This window comes from Lontra canadensis, unplaced genomic scaffold (assembly GCF_010015895.1).
Source record: "Lontra canadensis isolate GAN:19392208 unplaced genomic scaffold, GSC_riverotter_1.0 scaffold16, whole genome shotgun sequence".
Lineage (NCBI taxonomy): Eukaryota > Metazoa > Chordata > Mammalia > Carnivora > Mustelidae > Lontra > Lontra canadensis.
In genome coordinates, this window is record NW_022631010.1 from 8,582,457 (window position 1) to 8,588,456 (window position 6,000).

The window sequence follows — 6,000 nt, forward strand, 5'->3', positions numbered from 1 at the left end:
AACCATAGGACTTTCATTACTCTAGTTCTGTAAACTCAAATTTAAAGTCTCAACTCCACGATCTATTACCAAACCCTGTTGATTCTAATTGATCCTACATACATGCCTTTCTTTGTACGGTCTGAATTTCATTCAAAATCCTAAGTATTCTAAGCTATGTTTTGGATTCTGTCTTCCTAATAATACATTTTATGTCAGTTAGAATATTCTTTCTCAGGGGCACAGTCGGTTGTGCTCAGTCTGTTAAGCACCTGCCTTCTGCTCAGGTCCTGATCCCAGGGTCCAGGGATCCAGCCCTGCACTCAGCAAGGAGCCTGCTTCTCTGTCTGCCTGCTGCTCCCCCTACTAGTGCACTCTCCCTCTCTGTCAAATAAATAAAATCTTAAAAAAAAAAAAAAAAAAAAATTCTTCCTCATGTCCCTGACTTGGAATTACTTCCATTACTTATAGAAATCTAAACCCCTAATCCTTGATTTCTTATTCACATTGTCTCCATAGCTGATTTTTCATTTCTTGGTTGTTTTCCCAGCTAAAACAATCTGTTTACCACTCCCTAATTTAAGTACCTGAGGGAAGAGAACAGATTTTATTTTATTTTATTTATTTGACAGAGAGAAATCACAACTAGGCAGAGAGGCAGGCAGAGAGTCTGGAGGAAGCAGGCTCCCTGCAGAGCAGAGAGCCCGATGCGGGGCTCCATCCCAGGACCCCAGGATCATGACCTGAGCCGAAGGCAGAGGCTTTAACCCACTGAGCCACCTAGGCGCCCCAAGAGAACAGATTTTCTTAAAAATATATACAGTATCAATTCGAAAGAGTGCTATATAACTTATATATAGAAAGAACACATACTCTACACAAAGAGCAGATTCTACATAACTTCTCCAAACCCTCCCTCAAATTTTGTGCCCCAATTCACCAATATTCCTAAAACAATTCCAATGTCTTTACCCTGCATCATTTCATTAAGTTACCAGCTTAAAGATTATTTGTATTTCTACATTATTTTAAAAACCATAAAGTAATTTTTATAGCTATTCATTCTTCTATTTCCCCTTTGTTCCCTTTCCCTCTCCAGGAACACATACCCAACTCCACAACGACCATTCAACCAACACAGCTGCTCAGGTAACTACACTTCCAAGTCACGGTAATATACAGCAGCAGTTCTCACTGGGGACAATTCTGCCCTCCAAGGGATATTTGGCAATGTCAAGAGACCTTTTCGGTTGTCGCAACTGCGAGTGATACCGCTGGTATCTAGTGGGTAGAGGCCAACAGAGCTGTTAAACACCATGTAATGCACAGAACAGCTCTTTACAAATAATTGTCCAGCTCCAAATATCAACAGGGCTGAGACTGAGAAACCTGATCCACAGGGGCTGCTATGAGGGCCAAGAATCTAGACTCAATGTTTGCTATGAACTATTTATCATCCCACTCACATCAGTGATAAAATGTAAACGTTGAATATTCATATTAAACAAGACCACCAGTCAGTGTGGTTTCATATCACCTGAATACAGAATTCCCTATTTGTAACTCTACCATTTCAGTTAGAAAACCTAAGACTGTGCACTAGAGAAAATCCTGTCCTTGATCAAAATAATTTGTGTCTAAGAATAAACATGATCTATTTAAAGCATATACATCCAGTTCTAGCACTGCTAAAGAATGTTCTAAATCTAAAAATAGCTATAGACTGTCAACTCCCTCATTAAGCAATCACTATCCAAGTATCTTATTAGCTCTCCTTTAATATGACATCTGATAGGAATCAGAGTACTAATTCTAAGAAAAGGAATTATTTCCCTTCTAATAATTAAATAGTTCACTTAAACACCATACTCTAACATTTATTTTATGTTATATGAAGAAACCTCAAGACTAGCAAAAGAGCTTGGCTTTTACATAACTGAATTAATTTTGAGACACAGCAAAAAGCCCCATCATCTAGCAAAACTGCTGAATAACCAAGCTTAATCTCAACCTACAACTTCTACTTTCACCCAGTATTTACAGTCACAGTTTTCAACAAAGGACTACATAATCTCATCTGCATAATTACACAGTTGCTACAACTATTTTATGATCAATTTTAAATATCTATTTTAGCCAATTTTAGGGAAATCAAATGTAATTATTCCTATGTATTAAAATCAACAACTGGCACAAAATTACCTCTAAATTTCTACTGCATTAAATGGGAAATTTATACAAATTCAATTGATTATTAAAATTGACTTTCATTCTTAAGGTTGCTTGTAAAAGTGGCTATTGTAACTTGGTAACAGCTATGGTAACAACTGCAGTAAATGTACTGTACAAAACTATATACACAAGCACAAAAATACCTCCCCCCCAAAAAAAACCTTCCTGGATGTCAACAAAGCATCATTTTCCACTTGAATTGCCAAAAGTCCTATAGTCTGGTTTAATTTCCTGCCGTCCTCCTCCCACAATTTAATACCATACCAAATAAAAGCCTGGGAAGCTGCTCCTACACCAGTTTACTTGATCGTGGACAGAGGCCAAAATTCTGGTGCAGGATTGGCATGCACAATTTTGGCACCCAGCTACCACCAAAACAGTAGTGACAAAGTAAAATACTGTCCTGTTGCAGAATGCAAAATGTACACACCCACCAACACTTCCTCTTCTTTCAAACAAGCCAAAAAAACCATCATCATCACCAACATCATCATCATCCCAACTTGGACTGGGGAGGTCTTCCAGATATAAACAAACCAAGAGTCAGATGAAAAAATCTAGTCATTTTCATGTACACGAGCTGATAGTAAATGTAATTTAACCAACTCAATTTGTTTTATATATAACTTCCATTTTGTGCTTTTTGAAGATAAATATCAAACAGGATTCTCATCTGAGATTTTGAGTAGCATCTAACTGTATTTTAACACTTTTTTAAAGACTTAAGCAATCAGTAAAGTATGACATTGTAATTTACATTCAAGAAATATTTCAGAGTTTACACTACCTGCCGAAACAAATTCTACTTTATTTTTATGGTCAGAGAAACTATCCCAACACATGACCTTACTGGTTTACCAGCTTGAGGAACAAAAGGGGTATTTAAGCAAACCAAGGTACAGGAACATTTAGTTTAGAGCTAAATTGAGAGCACAGATATTTTTAGCTAAAATGTGTTTTTCTGGCCAAAAAGAACATCTCTGTCTTCCTTCAAATTTTTTCAAAGAAAAAAGCCACTTCCAAGTCTTGCTTTTTCCTAGACTCCAGCAGCTTTGGTTCTCATAACTGGCTATAGGGAATACATGAAATGCCTACGTTTTCCTGAGTTAATTTCTGGTCATCCTTTTGGAGGATCGTTATGACCCCACTATTCTGACCCCAGTATACTTGAGCCAGTATTTTAAACAAATGTATGCAAAAATGAATGGGTTTTCGTAAAGAAAGCATTTCTGGAGATTTCACTAAGCCAGCTTTATTCCTGGTTCAACTTTCTAAGCAATGCTGTAAAAGTTTTCCAAATGTTTTCCATTTCACTTTGCCTTGATATTATTTCATGCATAGTTTAGTTCATATACTTTCCCTGGTTAGGTTACATACAAGGATTTGATTCATCAACCTACTTTTTGTAGGTATCAAATTTTACTCTGTCACTATGAGATTTCTTTCGTGATCATTATTTTTCTGAACAGAACTTTCCTAAGTCTTATTTTGTCTAGAATACTGGTTCTCCCTAGTTAAGTCCAGAACAGATTAGGCCATGTGCAGTTTTACCTATTTGCTTTATCCTGAATTATTTGTATCCAGACCATCAGGAGTTGGAAAAAGGACTGACAGCTTGTATTTACTTCTTAACTAAGTCACAACTGTCAAAAATGTAGCAAGAGGGAGAACATGAAGAGGTAGAGGAGAGGGTAGTTACCAGGCAAGAATAGGGAGGGTCAGAGAACACCATGAAGAAAACATCATCAAGTCTAAACATCCTGCTGGTTCCTATCTTTTTCTATGTCGACACTACACGGACTCCACAGCTGCCTCAAAATGAAAGAATTCTCTACAATTCATGACTGAATTCATGAACGATTTCCTTTATAACCGGGCAGTGGGGTGAGAGGGGGCTGATGAAGCCCCTAACTGATTGAGGCTTTCCCCCAGAAGTCACCAAGGCTATCTGCAGAGCCTTGGGCCAAGTGCAGTTTTGGAAAAAGAGAAGATGCAGATTTCCCAAAATTGCATGGAGAGCAAAGATGTCTATGGCTGGGACCTCTCCTTAGGATAAGAAGGGAATTCGGGTTTTGGTTTTTGTTTTTTTTTTTTTTTAAGAATAACTGAATTATACAAGCATGCCTTCAACTATGTGGTTAGGCAATTTCAGAAAATAAGCAGTTGCCAAAACACTATGAATTACGCATGGACAGGCGGTTCCATGGTGTAATGGTGAGCACTCTGGGCTCTGAATTACGCATGGACAGAGCGAGTAGGGGTAGGCGAGGGGCATGCTGCGGGCTAGGGGTGCACGAACGACTTCAGTGGCAATTTTTGTTTCTTCGTTCCCGAAGTTCGCGTACTCGTGGCGGTCCTACGCTCTACGCATTCTGGTACAGGGAGAACCCCGCACTTGACAAATTTTTCGGAGGGGAACTAAGCACCAGGCAGCCCAACGGGATCGTGGCAGCAAACAATAAAAGTGGAAACAGATAGAGGCTGCCCACCGACGGACCGGCTCGAACGTCCAGGCCGCTGTTTCCCGGGGGGTGGGGGAAAGGGCAGTGCCCGCGGGGGCCGGGGCACGCTGCCCACCCCTCGTCCCGCTGCGTCCCCGGCAGGGCGGCCCTGACAGCTCGGCCGCCACGTGAGCTGCCGCCGCGGCCTCCGCACCGAGCGCCGGACCAGGCCTGGCGGCCCGCCTCACCTGCCGGGTCTGCGGGTCCGCGCCGTCGTCGTCGTCGCCGCCGCCGCGCTCGAGAGCGAGGGCCGCGGGCCGAGAAGCCGGGCACCCGCCGTCAGCGCCTCGCCAGCGCTCCCCCAGGCAGCCCGCGGCGGCGCCGAGCGGCAGGAAGCGGCTCCGCTCAAACCGGTTTCAGCTGCTCCAGACCAAACCGCCAGGCCACCCCGCGGGGCGGGGCCGGAGGGGAGAGGGGGGCGGGGCCTGACGTCACGCCGGCACCTCCTGGCCAATCGGCGACCGCGCGCAGGGGGCGGGCCCGCGCGTTCCTGGAAAGGGCTAGCGTCGGCGACCGGGGGCGGTAGGGCATCCCCGGGGTCTCCCCCGCCCGTGAGTGTTTTCCGCAGACCGGGAGCCCAGCTAGGTGCAGCGCCAACACCGGACTGGAGTACTGGTCCCCAAAGCCGCCTTAGGACGACCAAACGTGGAGGCCGGAGCTGCAGTTCTGAATCGCATTTTTTGCCGTTCAAAAGTGAGGGAAGATAGCAGGCTTAGTGTTTTCTGGGAACTTTCTTTCGTTACAAAACAGCAAGCACATTTGGACCAAATCTTTTAAGTTGAAAACGAGAATTGAGTGACCTAAGATGTTGGAGCGTTTATACTTTTGCTACACAAACTCTTAAAACAACGGCAGCATCACCTGGGAGCTGTCAAAATTGCACTCCCAGGACCTTTTCAGACCTGCCTAATCTAATTTGCATTTAACAGGACGCCCGGGTTGTTTGTATGCAAACTGAAGCTTGAAGGAACTTTTCCGAAAGCAAGACAGACCCTCACAGACCCTCTCTGCAAATGTACTTTATGATTTTGTGAAGAATCAACCATACCAAAAATAAAAACAGTTTTTTCTCTCTTTTGAAGGCCCCAGAAAATTAATCAGCATTTGCCACTTACCTTACTTCAAGTGTTACCTTCCCGGCGTCAAAGTTAACGTCTGGTTAACCTCTAATATAAATTTACGTTATCAATATTTCATTTAAGAGAGATCCTGAAAATTAAAGAACCACCTTTTTAGTGGGTGTCGAAGAACTCTTGCAGTAAGAGATAGCTCCAAATTGCGAATTGGT

The 6,000-nt window shown here is 42.9% G+C and overlaps 1 protein-coding gene across 3 annotated transcripts in view; it reads right to left on the bottom strand.

The window, feature by feature from the left end:
- GPCPD1 (glycerophosphocholine phosphodiesterase 1) overlaps positions 1-5,076 on the bottom strand; it is a 51,764-nt gene extending 46,688 nt beyond the window's left edge. For all 3 annotated transcript variants that reach the window (XM_032859140.1, XM_032859139.1, XM_032859141.1), the window contains exon 1: positions 4,901-5,076. The gene's annotated coding sequence lies outside the window, so the exon portion shown is untranslated. The remainder of the gene's footprint in view (positions 1-4,900) is intronic.
- Positions 5,077-6,000: the final 924 nt, after the last annotated feature.